The sequence below is a fragment of the Hylobates moloch genome, unplaced genomic scaffold (assembly GCF_009828535.3).
Source record: "Hylobates moloch isolate HMO894 unplaced genomic scaffold, HMol_V3 SCAFFOLD_10, whole genome shotgun sequence".
Lineage (NCBI taxonomy): Eukaryota > Metazoa > Chordata > Mammalia > Primates > Hylobatidae > Hylobates > Hylobates moloch.
In genome coordinates, this window is record NW_026652285.1 from 95,399,816 (window position 1) to 95,418,786 (window position 18,971).

Consider the following 18,971-nt stretch of genomic DNA (forward strand, 5'->3'; position numbering starts at 1 on the left):
TTCTAGTAAGTTCCTAGACACCATGGAAATTTATCTAATCACAGCCACCTCTGGAGGTTGTGGTATACACGTGTTATTTCCTTTTTCAGCCCCACATCTGAATCCTCTTTCCTATGTTTGGGGAATCCCCCACCTTATGAGGCAGAGCCTACCTCCAGATGGTGATTCAAAAGCAAATGACTCAAAGAAGCTGGGTCCTCAGAAAATCTATTCTGGCAAGTGAAAGCAGCAAGCACAGGAGCTTCATCCAGTTTCCAGAGACAGTAATTCTACCAACAGTGTCTAGCACCCCCTGATGGTACTGGCGATTCAACCTCGTCTGTGACTAGAATCTTGTTCCTGGATGCTAACTTCTCAGCCTATTTCTCCAGCCCTCCAAGAGATTCTGTGAGCCACCTAACACCCTATTCATAAGTTCCTTTCCCAGACTCAATTTCTGTTGCTCACCACTAAAAGTCTTGACTATTACCCCATTTGATGAATGTGAAAAAAAAACTAACTTTGAAAAACAGTTTGGTGGTTTTTTATAAAGTTAAATTCACTTATACAATTCAGCATTCCCACACCCAAGGTATTTGCCCAGGAGAAATGAAAATGTTTATAGCAAATTTGCTCATAATGGCCAAAAACTAGAAATAACCCCAAAATCCATCAACTGGTAAATGAATAAACTGTGGTAAATCCATACACTGGAATACTTCTGGGCAATAAAAAGAAATGAACTCCTGATACATGCAATTAAACAGATGCATCTCAAAAGCACAGAGGCTAAATGAAAGAGGTTTGACTAAAAATGAGTCACACTTAAGAAATCAGATCAATGGTTTCCAGGAGCAGGAGGTGAAGGGAGGGAACTGATTACATGGCACTGAAAGGAACGTTTTGTAGTGATGGAAATATATCTTGATGGTGGTTACATGACTAAGTCTGTCAAAATTCATAGAACTGTATACTCAAAAAGAATGTATTTTACTATATTCAAAGTATACGTCAATAAAAATGACTTTTTTATTATTAAAAGGGACTCAAGAATGGCCAGAAACCTTCCTCAAGGTCACATATGTACTAAGCAGATTCAAACTCAGGTTCTAATTCAGATGCCATGCTTTGAAGGTTAAAGAGATCTTGCTAAAGGCACAGAAAAGAGAAGACTGGGAAAGATAAGGGAAACTAAGTTGTCCTTTTCTCGCCAAAACCTAAGCAAAATTTTTTCAAGGCCTGCCTCAGACCCCCACCTCTGCCATACAGCCATCCATTTACTTATTCCACAAATATATCTTGAAAGGTTACTATGTGCCATGCACTGTGACACTTTAGGTTACATCTGTAAACAAAACAGAAATCCCTACCCTCATGGAGCTTCAGCTTAGTGGGGTTGGGGGGTGAGGGGGTGGCAGGGTGGGGAGGAAGAGCAATGTATCACTGTCTTAGTCTGTTTTATGCTATTATAATAGAATATCACAGATTGGGTAATTTATAATGAATAAAAATATATTTGGCTCATGGTTCTAGAGTCTTGGAAATCCAAGACTAAGGGGCCACATTTGGTGAGAGCTTTCTTGCTGTGTCATAACATGGCAGAAGGCATCGCATGGGCGAGAGAGAGTAAGAGATCTAATTCACAGCCTCAAGTTCTTTTATAATCAGCATTAATCCATTCGTGAGAGTAAATTCCTCACGATCTAAACACCTCCTACTAGTTCTCACCTTCCCAAGTTGCTGCGAGGATTAAGTTTCCAACACATGCTTTTTGGGAGACGCATTCAAACCATGGCAATCATAAACATAAGTCAATAATGTACTCAATCAATGTTAAGTGTTATGCAACAATTTAAAAGAGCAGAATAAGAGGAATCCAGAATGTGGGAGGAGCAAGTTACATAATGAAAGGTAACTAGGGTAAGCTTACTGAATATGGTAAACTTTGAGGAGATCTGAAAATGGTAAAGAACATTTCCAACAGAAAGAACATCAAGTGCAAAGGCCCTGAGTCTAACACAGACCTGTTTGAAGAACAGCAAGGAGGTGAATGCAGTAAGCCAAAGGATAACAACAGCAGATGTGGTCAGAGAGGTAACAGGGTCAGATGAAGTAGGGCCTAGTTTGGCTGTTACTGAGTGAAACAGGGAGGCAATGCAGGGTTTTGAGCAGAAAATGCATATGATCTGACATATTTATTTTTTTCCCTTTTTTTTTTTTTTTTTGAGACAGAGTCTCACTCTGTCGCTCAGGCTGGAGTGCAGTGGCGCAATCTTGGCCTACTGCAACCTCTGCCTCCCAGGTTCAAGCTGTTCTTGAGCCTCACCCTCCCAGGTGGCTGGGATTACAGGTATGCACCCCACACCTGGCTAATTTTTGTATTTTTAGTAGAGACAGCGTTTCACCATGTTGGCCAGGCTGGTCTCAAACTCCCAACCTCAGGTCATTCACCCACCTCAGCCTCCCAAAGTGCTGGGATTACAGGCCACTGCACCCGTCCTGATCTGACATATTTCTAAAGGATTATTCTGGCTACTGTGTTGAGCTAGACTGTTGGAAATAAAGATACAGCAGAGGATCTAATTAGGAATCCATCACAACGATCCAGGTGAGACATGATAATCAGATGAGGATAATGGCAACAGCAGAGGTGGTAAGAAGTGTTATGACACTGCAGATATTTTAAGGTGAGGTCAACGAGACTTCCTAGCAGATTGGATGTGGGATGTGAGAAAAGGAGTGCAGGTTAACTCCATCGGTTTTGGCCTAAACAACTAGAGGATGGCATTGCATTGCCTTGATCAGAGATGGGGAGACCTATGGGTGGCGCATATTTTTAAAGAAAGAAAAGGAGTTCGGTTTTAGACATGTTCCATTTAAAATGTCAAACATCCTGGTGGGCAGGCAGCTGGAAACATGGCTCGGAAGCACAAAAAGAAGAGATCTAGGTTAGAGATATCAACTTGGGAGCCAGTTCAAGGACAGTACTTAAAGATGTGTAAGTCTAGATAAAGATCCCCAATGGACACTCCAATTTTTAAAGGTAGGAGAGAAAGGAGTAAATAACAAAGGAAACTGACAAGGATTGCCCAATAAAATGTGTGTGTGGGGCAGGGGGACAGGGGGAGCTGCACACAACATGCAGTATCCTGGAAGCCAAAAGTGAAAAAAATGTATTACGGAGGAATGAATAATTAATTGTGTCAAATGCTGGGCATAGGTCAAACGAAATGAGGACTGTGAACTGACTGTTGAATTTAGGCATTTTGATGTTACTAATGACCTTGTCAAGGGCACGTTCAGCTAAGAAGTTTGAGAAATAGAGGAAAAACCTGATTAAAGTTGGCTTAAGAGAGAACAAGATGAAGAAACTCGAACTCTGGTGAAAATGTAAAATGGTACAGTCATTTTTGAAAAACAATTTGGCAGTTCCTCAAAATGTTAAACACAGGGTTATAATATGACCCAGAAAGTCTACCCTACTAAGTCCGTACCCAAGATAATTAAAAAGATACATCCACACAAAAATCTGAACACAAATGTTCACGGCGGCATTTTTGTAACGGCCAAAATGTAGAACCACCTAAATGTCCATCGACTGATGAATGCACAAAATGTGGCATATTCATAAATGGAATATTAGCCATAAAAAGGAATGAAACACTCATACATATTATAATATGCATGAACCTTGAAAACATTATGCTAAGGAAAAGAAGCTAGTCACAAAAGACCACATATTGTATGATTCCATTTACGTGAAACATCCAGAATAGGCAAATCCACATAGACAGAAAGTAGATTGGTAGCTGCCAGGAACTGGAGGAAGGGTGAAACAGGGAGTGGCCACTAAGGGGTACAGAGTTTCTTTTTCAATGATGAAAATGTTCTGGAATTAGACAGTGGTGATGGATGCACGACTCTGTAAATATACTAAAAACCACTGAATTGTACATTTAAAATAGCGAATCTTAGGGCATATGAATTATATCTCAATAAAGAAATAGAAGAGGGATCATGTGAGGAAAGAAATTAAAAACAGTTGAATAGAGACTACTTCTAGATGTTTCACTACAAAGAAGGGCAAAGAAATGAGACAGTAGCTGGCAATCAAAATGGGATCAAGTATTTTTAACACTGGAAAAATAACATGTTTAAATGCTGATGAAATGATCCAACAGAAAACAAAATATTGACGATGCAGGAAAATCTGGAGGGGGATTCTCAGGGCAATAACCTTGAGTAGTTGATAGAGGATAATACCTGGTACACAAGTAAGAGCTTGTCTTTCATAGAAGCACATGTAGTTTATCTATGGTGAGAGGAATGACAGCAGAAGGCACAAGTACATGCTTCAATTTCCTTGGTGAAGTAAGAAGCAAGGTCATCAGTTGAATGGGAGAGAGGGTATTATGGATTTTAAAAGGAAGAGGTTGGAGTAATCAAACAACTGTCTAACAGAGTGACAGAGTGAATGGGCCAGGTACATATGATTGCCTAGGAGCATTAAGGACCCATTTGAGGTTCAAGGTTATGAATTTTAAAAAATAAATAAGATCATTCAGCATAGGGTGTATGAAGGCATGTGTTTTCCAGCTATGTTCAGACGCACAGGTACAGGTGCAGGTTAGGAGGAGAGTCAGATTTAACCAGGGTTGTAAGTTTTGCCAAGTAAGTATGATTAAAGTGTGGGACTATACAGACTATACAGAGGAGTTAGCATAATGACTATGGAATTTAAGCTGAGTGAGGAAGGGAATGTGAACATCAAGGATATAAAGGACGATGAAAAAGCAGTAGGATCAACGGATCTGAGGTCCATGGTCTGACAGATGTTCACAGAAAACAAGACCACTAGATGAATGGAGCTCAAGAAAACAGGAGGCCAATGTGTTGCAAGAATCACTCTTTACGCTCAAGCGCAAGAAATAATTCCAGTCTCCGAACAGCAACTGTATTCTTATAATTATCACATAACTTGACATTGAATTGTCATTTACACAGCCTTCCCCAACCCAAACACTGGCAAACCTAGTGCAAGTCCCATGCATTTTTGTCTATTTTATCTAGTTACTTATTCAGTAACTTACATACATTTCCTAATACATTTCTGGGAAGACAGTAAGTGCTAATAAATACTTATTGATGGATACAGATACAGGACCCTGAGGACAGACAAGTAAGCAACTGTCCTTTCCCTATCAGATACATCACAGACAGCTGCTCACCATTTACAGCTACCTGCCTTCCAGACTACATCACCCAATTCATTTACCAATCACTGTCTTTCATATTTATTTTTCAAAGACACTGTAGGTGATGAGGTAATCTATGTTTGGCTGCAAAAGCTATACACTATTAATAATTAAAACTAGGTTAAGACATGGCCATTTCAGTTAATCACAGGAAAGTTTCTGTTTTAAAACTGCTTTAACTAAACAGCTTGTGTCTTCCACATACTTTTTTTAAGAACACATGTGCATCATTATTTTAATGAAAAGCGTACATACTTTTTAAAATTTCTGGTATTAGTAGGGAGAAAGCACAGGGTACAATAATTGTACCCAAAACAAAAAGGTTAAACCTATATTGAGTTCTAAAGCAATTACAAAATCCTCTTTGCAGAACTCTGTCAGTAACAGAACGTAGGGAGTAAGTGATCTTTCTGTAACCCAGTGGTTCTTCAACTCTGTGTATTAGAAGAAAATGCACAGGGAGGTTTTTAAGCTAGATATGGTACCCTCACACCCCTAGAGGTCAATTTAATTAATCTGGGGTGGGATCCAGGTTATCAGTATTTTTTTTTTAACTCTACAGATATTTTAATGTACAATGAGGCTTGAGAACTACAGACCTAACCTAATCCTTTCACCTGTATCAGCAGCCTATACTCCTCTATTGCACTTCCAATTTTACTGCACTTCCAACTGCCTTCCACACATCTCCATCTGGAGGGGTGCATGGACACTCCAAATGTAAAAGTCCAATCCTAAAGTCAGCATCTTCTTTCCCAAACTTATTTTCTCTTGCTCCTTTCTGGTATTTTAGATTGTGAAATATAACCTACAGATGGAAAAATGCATAAAACATATAAGCACAATTTAATAATCCTTAAACAGTACCCTTGTCATCAGCCAAATCAAGAAATATAACACTGCCAGCACCACAGTCTCCCATATTTCTTATCTTGGCTAGTATACCAATTAATCCAGTTACTCAGGTCAGGAGACCAGGGACATCATCTTAAGATTCCTCCCCTTCTCCTGACATCAAATAAATCACAAGTACTAAAGATTTTACTACCTAATTATCTCCCCTCTTCTTTTTTACTGCCATTTTCTTAGTCTAAGCTCTCAAAAGATTTTCTGTCTCTGCCCCACTTGCCTCCAGTTCATTCCATGAAATGATCTCTTAAGGAAATAAATCTGTCACCCACCTTCCCTGACTCCCCATATCTTAACAAGATAGGGTTCTTCAAAAACTGGCCTGGATCTCCCTCTCTCTGGTCTCTAATGAACCTACCCCACTTCAAAACTTATACTGCGAATGTACCAATCTCCTTACAGTTACCTAAACACACTATGCCATTTCCTATCTTTCTCCTACTGTTATTCTGTAAGGAATATCCTTCCTTCCCACTGTTGTACTTGAATTCATCTTTCAAAACCCAACTTAGCCAGCTGGATGCAGTGGCTCACACCTGTAACCACAGCACTTTGGGAGGCTGAGGCAGGTGGATTACTTGAGGTAGGGAATTCGAGACCAGCCTGGCCAACATGGTGAAACCTCGTCTCTACTAAAAATACAAAAATCAGCCAGGCTTGGTGGTACACGCTTGAAATTCCAGCTACTTGGGAGGCTGAGGCAGGAGAATCGCTTGAACCAGGAGGCGGAGGTTGCAGGGAGCCGAAATCACATCACTGCACTCCAGCCTGAGTGACAGAGTAAGACTCCATCTCAAAAAAAAGGAAACAAAAAAACCTTAGCCAACAATTTCTCCAGGAAGCTGACCCTGCCCCTATTCCATCTATTTCTATAGCCTGTTCTTGTCTGTACCAGTATTTATCACATTGTAGTTATAAACCATTTTCAGTGTCAGCCCAGGCTACAACAGCCCCATACTTATTCTGGGAATTGTCTCTTCTATCCCTCCTACTTCATTCCATCCACAAAAGTGGGCTTCCAACAGCTCAGCCCTCAAGCAAGCTGAACCAGGGTGGGGCCAGATTCTACCTCCCAGGAATTTGGAAATGAAATTAACAGAGAAAACTGGTATGTCTGTGTGGCTGAGAATTGTTAGATGTAAAATAAAAGCTCTAGGGACAGCCATGTTCTACCATTTGTACTAAAAAGAGAAAAAAGTAGATCTTCGAAGAAAAAGAATGAAATGGGCAGAGTTAGGAAAAAATAGTCCTGTGAGCCTTCTGGTTCTTGGTTCCAGCCCTTCCCAAAGCCCCACTGAATTCCTGCCCTCAGGTTCTGTAAGGAAGTCCTATTATCTGTAGAAGACAGCTGATTCTTATTTGCAACTAAACGCTCCAAATAAAACACTACTTTTTTTAATTTTATTTTTGAGACAGAGTCTCGCTCTGTCACCCAGGCTGGAGTGCAGTGGCGCGATTTCGGCTCACTAAAAGCTCCACCTCGCGGGTTCACGCCATTCTCCTGCCTCAGCCTCCCGAGGAGCTGGGACTACAGGCTCCCGCCACCACGCCCGGCTAATTTTTTTTTTTTTTTTGTATTTTTAGTAGAGACGGGGTTTCACTGTACCGGCCAGGATGGTCTCCATCTCCTGACCTCGTGATCCGCCCGCCTCGGCCTCTCAAAGTGCTGGGATTACAGGCGTGAGCCACCGCGCCCAGCCTAAAACACTACTTTTTTAGACATCTCTTCTATTTATCCCACTAGCACCATGAAGGCAGAAACTGTGTCTTATTCATCTCTCTATCTGCAAGACTAGCAAAGACCCTGAAAAATGCCAGGTGCTCAATTAATGACTGTTATCCACAGCACACTAACAGTTATGCATTTTTATGTATGTAAATTTTTTCCTCCTTTTTAAAGACGGGGTCTTGCTTTGTCATCCATGCTGGGACTGCAGAGGTGTGAACATAGCTCGCAGCAGCCTAGTACTCCTGGGCTCAAGTGATCCTCTCACATCAGCTTCCCAAGTAGCTGGACTACAGGTGCATACCACCACATCTGGCTAATTTCTTTATTTTTTTAGAGATGGGGGGGTCTCACTATGTTGCCCAGGCTAGTCTCAAAACCCTGGCTTCAAGCAATCCTCCCGCATCAGCTTCCCAAGAGTCATTAGGGTTACAGGCCTGAGCCCCTATGCCAGGCTTATGTATATAAATTATGTATATAAATTTGAACTTTAAGAAGCGTTAACAAGTATTGAACTTCAGCTAATTATATGCAAGTCAAAATGTTTAGGGGTAAACTGTAAGGATGTCTGCAGCTTATTTTGAAATGAAGCAAAAAGTAAGATGTAATGAAGGTTTAATAGTGGAGTGAATAGATGGATAGATGTAAGATATAGTTAATGAAAGATAATGTTAATTGCAGAATATAGGCTGCGCTAATTGCAGAATATATAGAGGTTCACTATACAATTCTTTCAACTTTTTGCATGTTTAAACTTTTTCATAATAAAATGTTTGGAGAAAAATGTAACAGCAATACATCTGCATTGACTTACATGGGAAAGTCTACATAAATAAACACGCTCATGTTAGCTCATTTCACTGCCCTCTGCCATGAAATGGGAATTCAAAGAACTTTAATAATAGGTGACTCTCCTTTCATTGCACAGTACATTTCCAAAGTGTTTTGTCTTTCTGGTTCACATGCTTCTTTTAAAGTGACAACAGTGAGGCACAATTAAAATGTAAAACTAGGCTGGGTGTGGTGGCTCATGCCTGTAATACCAGCACTTTGGGAGGCTGAGGCGGGCAGATCACAAGGTCAGGAGATTGAGACCATCCTGGCTAATACAGTGAAACCCTGTCTCTACTAAAAATACAAAAAAATTAGCCAGGCGTGGTGGCGGGCGCCTATAGTCCCAGCTACTCAGGAGGCTGAGGCAGGAGAATGGCATGAACCCGGGAGGCAGAGCTTGTAGTAAGCAGAGATCACACCACTGCACTCCAGCCTGGGCGACAGAGCGAGACTCCGTGTCAAAAAAAAAGTAAAACTAAATACTTCTAATTTCATGCCTCCTTTAAAACTAGTTTTGGAAAATATTAAAATTAGATAGGCTAATTCAAACCAGTTTTCTGTTACCAAAACTATTCATAAGACAAAAAAAAAAAAAAAAAAAAAGCTGGCAGCTTTAATACTGTTAAGTTTCTCTTCACAAGACAGAAAAAACTGAGAATCACAGACTGTTAAAACTGGTCAAAAAGACTAATACTGTACAGGATCCTTACTTCCCAAAAAGAAAACTAAGACCCAAAGAAGTGAAATATCCTGCCCAAGATCACCAAGTAACTTTGCAGCAAGGCTCAGACTCAAATCCTGGACTTATCACTAAAAATCTAGTGTTCCTCCCATCCTAGTTTGTAGTCTTAAATCCTGTTTTGTTTTTTGTTTTTTTTCAAAAGTAATAGTATATAAAGTGCCTAGTCTCAGCATAAACATTTTGTATTTGTGCAGGCTGGGCGAGGTGGCTGATGCTTGTAATCCCAGCACATTGGGAGGTTGAGGGAAGATCACTTGAAGTCAGGAGTTCAAGACCAGCCCGACCAAGATGGTGAAACCCCACCTCTACTAAAAATACAAAAATTAGCCAGGCATGGGGGCGCACCCCTGTTATCCCAGCTACTTGGAAGGCCAAGGCAGGAGACTCACTTGAACCTAGGAGGCAGAGGTCGCAGTCAGCTGAGATCGTGCCACTGCACTCCAGCCTGGGCAACACAGACTCTATCTCAAAAAAAAAAAAAAATTTTTTTTTGTATCTGTTCAACTGGCTTTTTTTTTTTGGTACTGGGCATTCGGGTTATAAATACAAGTGAACACCGGAAACACATTACAACCAGTATTCAAATGACATACCTTATAACTCACTGTAACTGAACTTCACTAAAATGACCTGAAAGTGTTTTTGCATCAATTTAGGCAAATAAAGAGGCAATGACAGAATTTTAACAACATACTTGCCAGCATTCCTTGTCTGTGGTAGAAGGCCAAAATTTTACATGTAACTTTTCTAAAAAGTAGGTAACACAAAGCTACAGAAGTTGAAGGATAAGCCTTTTTCAATTTAGGTTTGTTTTTTTTTCATTTTGTAAATAAATCAATATGTATATGTTAAAATAATGGATTACAGAGATACAGATAACTGCATTCTTGCAAAACCACTGAAAGAATGCTAGTCCCAATTACACTTCACTGAATTTATGATACAACCACTTTTATTTCTATTGTGATTGTCAGACAACTGAAAATCTAATTAAAATCTGTATGAACTAACAGCAACTTCAGCCAAAAAAAAAAAAAAGTTATCCCAAAGACAAGTGAAAATCTAAGTAGAATCTGGATGAAGAGACAACTTCAGCAAAAAAAAAAAAAAAAAAAAAAAGTTATCCCAGAGAGCTATTGGTTGGTCATTAACCATGTGCAAAAAGAATGGCACTTCTTTGTCTGATCTCTTCCCTTTCATAGCAAAACTGAAGCTGTAAAGAATGTCTAAAGGGTAGTCCATGGAAAATTAAATTGCAATGATGTTATTTCTATCTATTAAAATTCAGCTATACTAAAGTCACTTCTGAAATGATTTAGGAATACAGCGCTCAGCAAAATACACTTCCAAGAAAAATGATCAAAAATAAGAATACCAGAATGAGTTTGCTACCTGTTATATTAAAATAGGAATGTGTAAAAGGCTCCACCTTACTTTCTGATTAATAATCCATCTGCACAAATACTTAATATGTGCCATAGTCCACAACTTCCAATCTCTAAATCAGATTACCACAAACTCTACAATTTAACATGCACTAGCAAGAACATTTCAACACACTTTGAATACAAAAACACTCAAAATACTGAGGAATGGTACCTTACCTTCTAGTGTCAGCAAGGAGAAAGGACTCCTCCAGCTGCTCTAATGTAGAAAATGTTCTCAATTTCTTGAGTAGCATATAGTATAAAGTGGTTTTACCACATAGTACAGCAAAATTATTGGTGAAATTATATGAACACTGTATCTCACAATACATGCTACTTACTAAGAAAAAAACATTAAATGCCCCAATATTTAATTTCTATTTTGATTTCCTATTTTATTTCTATTTCATTTGCTCATTTTACATGTCACTTTACTGTAAGCAAGGCTATAAAAGTATAATTTTTAAAGAGAGTAAAATCTCTGCTACCCGGTATTACATAAACTGACATATCTAAAACATGGTGTCATTTATGAACATCATGATGACAGTGAGGCAATACAAGTTCTTAATGTACTTTCTGAATCTTCAAAATGAGATCAAATTATCAATAATTATCATCATATGATAATAATTTGCCAGCATAGTATACTGGACATTGGTGATATTAGACACCCTAAGAAAGGAGACAAGAGTAGTGACCACAGCAAATATAAAAATTGTTGAATAGAATTTTTCTTTTTTTTTTTGAGCCAGAGTCTTGCTCTGTCGCCCAGGCTAGAGTGCAGTGGCGCGATCTCGGCTCACTGCAAGCTCCGCTTCCCAGGTTCACGCCATTCTCCTGCCTCAGCCTCCCTGGTAGCTGACACTACAGGCGCCTGCCACCACGCCCGGCTAATTTTTTCTATTTTTAGTAGAGCAGGGTTTCCCCATGTTAGCTAGGATGGTCTCGATCTCCTGACCTCGTGATCCGCCCGCCTCGGCCTCCCAAAGTGCCGGGATTACAGGCGTGAGCCACCGCACCCGGCCAGAATTTTCTTTTAAAAAAAAAAAAAAAAAAAAAAAAAAAAGCATGTCATACAAACTTCACTGACTCTGGAGCCATGATGTCTGGATTTAAGTCCCAGCTCTTCAACTTTCTAGCTGGTTTCATTCAATGTTTAACCACCTATGTCTCAATTTTCTCCTTTACAAAGGAAATACCATCACTTACTTTATCTACTTACCTTTATAAGAAGCAACAGTTGAGGCTAGGCACAGTGGCTCGTGCCTGTAATCCCAGCACCTTGGGAGGCTGAGGCAGGCAGATCACTTGAGTTCACGAGTTCGAGACCAGCCAGGTCAACATGGCAAAACCCCGTCTCTACTAAAAATACAAAAATTAGGTGGGCGTGGTGGCACACACCTGTAATCCTAGCTACTCGGGAGGCTGAGGCAGGAGAATCACTTGAACCCAGGAGGCAGAGGTTGTAGCACGGAGCCAAGATTAAGCCTCTGCACTCCAGCCTGGGCAACAGAGCCAGACTCCATCTCAACAACAACAACAAAAAAGCAAGAGTTGAACGTGTCTAATAATACTTTGCAAACTGCAGCAGTGAGCTATGCTAACATTCCTCCTGAAATCTACAGTGTTACAGCTGCGGCAGAGAATTGCTAACTATCAAAATCCACCCTGTTTCTTCCAAATAACAGAGTTGTAGCTAGGACAAGGCTCTCACCTTTACATTCTGTAACTGAAAATGCACTCCCAAGAACATTTCAACACTGATGAAATACTCAAAATAGTACAGAATGACACCTTACCTCTTAGTGTCAGCAAAGAGAAAGAACACTCCAATTCCCAATCCCCTGCAGCTAGATGAGGCAATGAGACTAAGCCTTCAGCAATGGGAGAAGAAATTATATTTGTACAACTTTCACCTCACTTGCTTAAGACAAAATTTCTTACCCTGTGTTTCCAACAAGAACAACCTTGAAAGCTGTGCATTCGAGATGATACAGTCCCCATTCACCTACGTCCCCAAATGCCTGCATAAAGGACAGCCACATGCTGATGTGGAACACCTGCCCTCAACTATTGTGCACTAAATTCTGGGGTTTCAGCCATTGTATTTCAGGGCTCTATTTCAGCAACTGGGTTACTTAACTAATACAATGGCAAACCCCTTACAGCGGGAGAAGGGTGCAACTATAAAATCCCAAACAGGAACAAGCTTTTAATGCCTTCACACAAGGTAACACATAAAAAGTAAAGTTCTCAATAGGACAGAGTTTCCCAGAAACGTGTTACCTCAGGGGATTGTAAAGCATAGTAGATAAGAGAATAGGCCCTAAAGTCAGACTGCCTGGGTTCAAATCCCTTCTCCACCACTTGCTACCTGTGTAACCTTGGGATCAGAACTTAACCTTTCTGTCTCTGTAAAATGAGAATAAAAGCAGGACTCACCTCACTTAATTGTTGTGATGTTTAAATGAAAAGAAAACTCCACATTTTAAAGCTGCTTAGCAAAGTGCATAGCACACAGCAGTAACAGTAAATGTTAGCTTTTCTTATTTAAAATCTGGCCAAATGAGGTAGCTCACGCCAGTAATCCCAGCACTTTGCGAGGCCAAGACCGGAGGATTGCTTGACGCCAGGAATTCAAGACCAGCCTAGGCAACATAGCAAGACTCCCATTTCTAAAACATACAATAAAAGAATATATGATACTGCACAATTTCAGTGAGGTGATCACATATCAATAAGGCTACCAGAATGCTAACAAAGATTCTCTACGACCTACATGGCGGTGCAAAGTGTTCTAGGAGATATACAATTAAACCTAGATTCCCTTAAAGGCAAACTAAGCACCATCCAACTTTCAGTAACCAAGGAAGACAGTTGCATAAAAGCAGCATGACCTAGGGTTTAGCTACTTACAAAACCATTATAGTGACTAAGCGAGAACAGTACATTGTACTAGGGCACCCTAATTTCAGCACGGACTGTACAGGAACTCTGATAGCACTGTATTTCAAAACAAAGAGTCATCCTAACATCCCACATATGCAAATGAATTGATAAATAGTTAAGATTCAAATAAGCTAAAGATGAGAAGGGAGACTACCCAAGGAAATTTCAGAAATTTGCCCTGTCTTTCTAACAATAAATCTCACAGCATGAAACAGAGCTTTATTATTTTTACATACAAAAGAGAAAAGCTATAACAGAATTACACTTAAGTATATAATAAAAACATTTCCATATTTTTAAAAAAGAGACACCCCCCACAATAAATTCTACATTAGAATGCCATCTGGGAGCAGGCAAAAGTTCAATGAATTGTAAAGGCAGGAAGGTAAATTCGATTATAACATTACAAAAGTTTCAGAATGAGAATCTTTAAGTATTACTAAAGATTTCCTTAGCAGTGGCAGTAACATTTATGCTTTCCTGCCCCTAAAAATAAAAATACATATAATAAACATCTTCTTAATATGGAATGCCTAGGATGGGCGCGGTGGCTCACGCCTGTAATCCCAGCACTTTGGGAGGCCAAGGTGGGCGGATCACGAGGTCAGGAGATTCAGACCATCCTGGCTAACACGGTGAAACCCCGTCTCTACTAAAAATACAAAACATTAGCCAGGCATGGTGGCGGCCGCCTGTAGTCCCAGCTACTCAGGAGGCTGAGGTGGGAGAAGGGCGTGAACCCGGGAGGCGGAGCTTACAGTGAGCTGAGGTTGTGCCACTGCACTCCAGCCTGGGTGACAGAGCGAGACTCTGTCTCAAAACAAACAACAAAAAAATATATATATATATATGGAATGCCTACCGAACTTTCCTCTTGTCTATCCAAATCTTACCTTTTTTCCTGGGCCACATTTAGACTCACTGCCAAAACAAAGGCCTGTCCCAATGACAAGCCTACTCTGACCTCATTTGTACCTGATATCACAAACTTAGGACCAGGGCACAGAATGTCTCACATTTTCCCCCAGCTTATGAATATGACTTATTACTGAAAGCAAGAACTCCTGAAAGACAAGGACTGTCATCTCTTTTTCCTATGCTATTCTTATAACAGGAGCAGAGTAACAATATCACCTACAATTTACTAAATGTCTGGCACTGAGCTAGGAACTATACACATAAGTTTTAAAGGATAGTTATAAAATATTTGATAAATACAAATTATTCAGTGTAGCATCTGAATTTATGAAATGTTCCTAAAATGAGTATCTGCAAACTAGCCACCTGACATGAGAACTACAACAGTACTATTATTGTTGAAGCTAAACAGTCTTATCTTCACAGCAGACCTATGAGGCAAGTACAGGTATGCCCCTAAGGGAATACAGGCTCAAAGAAGTCAAGTGATTCATCCAATGTCACAAACTATTAAGTGAGTCCTCACTCAAACCAGGTCTTCTGACCAAAAAAATAAGCCCATTTTCGTTTCAACATATCTTACTATATTATGGGATTTGCTCTTCTCCTCTACCCACCTCAGTCCTACTTATTCTTCAAGTTCCAACTCCTCCAAGAAATCCTTTTCAACTACCATAGCTTATTCTTCTTTACATCTCTTTTCATCAAAATTCAATGAAAGCAAGGTCTATATTTAACATTCCTTTTTTCTCCTTCAATTTAGCATTATGCTAGACCCAGAGTAGTTACTCAACCACTTAATACACTGTATATGATGCTTTCTTCATGAAACCATTTATTACATTATTTTGTATAAAAATGTTATTGTCTGCCCACCACACCGAAATCTAGAGATCCTGCATTTTCTTTAATGTTATCAAGTCTTTGAATTCAAGGAGGCAAGCCAAAAAGAGAGAGAAACACAGAGACGTATTTTACTAGCATTTCACTAAAAGCAAATATCACTAGCTAATTTTCTCACAAAAAGTAGTTTCTATTATTTGTCTCCTCTTATCTTTCAACAGGATTGATAGAATCAATGGATATCACAAAATTCAGGTTTCAGAGAAGGCATTGATAGAATTCATTTTTCTATACCTTTATCTTTCTATAACTTTAGTCACAAACATATAAGAGCATCAATGGCTAAACCTTCCTAGGCTTCGTTGGCTCTGCCTTCCCCTCCTCCAGACCTCGTAATGTGCCAGTGCTCCAAGGCTCTGTCCCAGGCCCCCTTCTCTGGTATCACATTGTCTTCTAAGCGGCCTCTCCCAGTTTTATAACTCTGTATAATGTCTATGTACAAATCACCACACTATATCAACAATCCTGACCTCCACCTGGACTCCAAACTTGTATATCCAATTGATGGCAGACATCAGTTAAAACATAAAGTGACTGGCCGGGCGTGGTGGCTCACACCTGTCATCCCAGCACTTTGAGAGGCTGAGGCAGGCGGATCACCTGAGGTTGGGAGTTCATGTCCAGCCTGACCAACATGGAGAAACTCGATCTCTACTAAAAATACAAAATTAGCTGTGCATGATGGCACATGCCTGTAATCCCAGCTACTCGAGAGGCTGAGGCAAGAGAATCACTTGAACCCAGGAGGCGGAGGTTGTGGTGAGCCGAGATCACGCCATTGCACTCCAGCCTGGGCAACAAGAGCAAAACCCCATCTAAAAAAAAAAAAAAAAAAAAACAAAGTGATTTTAAAACGACTATCAACTGGGCACAGTGGTGCACACCTATAATCTCAGCACTTTGGGAGGATGAGGCAGGAGAATCCCTAGAGTCTAGGAGTTCAGGACTAGCCTGGGCAACAAATGGAGAACTTGTCTCTACAAAAAAGAATTTTTTTCAATTAGCTGGTTGTGGTGGTGTGCACGCCTATGACCCCAGCTACTCAAGAGGCTGAGGTGGGAGGGTCACTTGAGCCCAGGAGCTCAAGGTTGCAGACAGCCGTGATCGTGCCACTGCACTCCAGCCTGGGTAACAGAGCAAGACCTTGTCTCCCCGCACAAAAAAAAAAAAAAAAAAAAAAATCAATTTTTTTTTCTCCAAAACATATCTTGTTCCTCTCCCAAGTCTTACCAATCTCACTGGATAACAATAATCATCCAACCAAGTTTTAAAAGAAAAAAAAATCTAGGCATTATCTTTGATTCCCTTTTCCTGTGGCCATGAAATACAGAACGCATCCTGTTGACTCTATCTTGAAAATATATCCTGAATCCTTTCCTAGAATAATCACCTTTCACCTGGTCTGAAATAGCTCCCTAATTCATCCTCCTGCTTTTGTTCTGGTCTCTCTCCATACAGCAACCTTTTCACTCCCTTAATCGAAACATTCCAGTGGCTTCTCATCACCCTCAGAATAAAAATCATACTCCTTACCTTGGCTTACAAAGGCCCAGGTGATCTGGCCCCTGCCTACCTCACCAACCTCATTTGTACTACTCTCCCTCTTGCTCATTACACTCCAGACACCCTGTCCTCCTTTTTAGTTCCTTCCACACACCCACTGTGTTCCTAGCTGTTCCACTAGCTGTTCCCTCTGCCTGGAATAGTTTTCTCCCTTTTCTTCAAAAGGTTGGCTCTTTCTTGACATTCAGATCTCACCACCACAAACAAATGAGATTTCTTCAGAGGCCTTCCCTGATCTAATCAATCAATTAGCCACCCCACTATTTCAAGGTCAACCTGTTTCAATTATCTGCATAGCACTGAATTGAGGTATATCATTATTACTCATATACTGTCTCTTCATTAGAATGTAAGGTCAATGATTAGCGACCTTTACCACTGTATTCTGGTGCCTAAAACAGTGCCTGGCCCATAACAGAAGTTCATAAAGATGTTGAGTGAAAATTTTATGAACAAATGAATAGCCAGGCACTGTGGCTCATGCCTGTAATCCTAGCACTTTGAGAGGCCAAGGTGGGCAGATCACTTGAGGCCAGGAGTTTGAGACCAGCCTGGCCAACATAGCAAAACCCTGTCTCTACTAAAAATACAAAAAATTAGCTGGGCATGGTGGCATGCACCTGTAGTCACAGCTACTCAGGAGGCTGAGGCAGGAGAATCACTTGAACCCAGGAGGAAAAGGTTGCACTAAGTAGAGATCACACCACTGCACTCCTGCCTGGGTGACAGACTGAGACTCTGTCTCAAATAAATAAATAAATAGAATTGAAATGAAATGAAATGGATCAACAATTGCTTCCACTTCCACAGCTCTATTAATTATGGTTTTTAACATCAAAAAGGGAGGAGAGCTAAAAAGTTGACCATTTTGCTAATTACAAAGAATTCTCTCCATACAATTTAAGTAATTTCAGTATTTTCTCTACAGAACTACTTCTTTCTAGTCTCATTCCAATCTATTAAAATCCAATGGTAGAGACACTCCACAGTAAAAATGTCAATTCTTCCCAAATTTATCTATAGATGTAATAAAATTTTTACCAAGGTTTTTTATAGACATAACCAAACTTATTCTAAAACTTATATGGAAAGACACAAGACCAAGAATAGCTAAAACAAATTTTAAAAGAATAAAATTGGAGAAATTCTACCAAATTTAAAGACTTATTATATAGCCACAGTAATCAAGATTGTGTGGTATTGGTAGACGGACAGACACAGAGATCAATGGAGTAGAACAGAGAAGCCAAAAATAGATCCACACAAACATGTCCAACTAATTTCTTAGAAAAATGCAAAGCAATTAAATGGAAGAAGGAAAGCCCTTTCAACAAATGCAGCTAGAGGAATTAGACAACAAGAAGACAAAAAAAAAAAGAGCTTTCATCTAAACTTCATACCTTACACAAAACCTAATTTGACCCACAACAGTTGGGGGGAGGGGGGAGGGACAGCATTAGGAGATATACCTAATGCTAAATGACGAGTTAATGGGTGCAGCAAACCAACACGGCACATGGATACATATGTAACAAACCTGCACATTGTGCACATGTACCCTAAAACCTAAAGTATAATAATAAAATAAAATAAAAACCTAATTTGAAATGAATCACAGACTTAAAACTATAAAACTTTCAGGAAAAAACACACTTTTAGGAAAAAATCTTTGGGGCACAGGGCTAGTTGAAGAGCTCTTGCAAAAGCAAGATTCATAAAAGGAAAACCTGATAAACTAGACTTGGTCAAAATTAATTTTTGTT

At 39.9% G+C, this 18,971-nt stretch overlaps 1 protein-coding gene across 7 annotated transcripts in view; it reads right to left on the bottom strand.

Annotated features, from left to right (window-relative positions):
• STRBP (spermatid perinuclear RNA binding protein) overlaps positions 1-18,971 on the bottom strand; it is a 148,393-nt gene that overhangs the window by 104,342 nt on the left and 25,080 nt on the right. The window contains exon 1 of one of the 7 annotated variants that reach the window (XM_058445187.1): positions 12,098-12,287. The exons of the other annotated variants lie outside the window; for them this stretch is intronic. The gene's annotated coding sequence lies outside the window, so the exon portion shown is untranslated. Of the gene's footprint in view, positions 1-12,097; positions 12,288-18,971 lie in introns of those variants that run through there. 7 annotated transcript variants of the gene reach the window in all.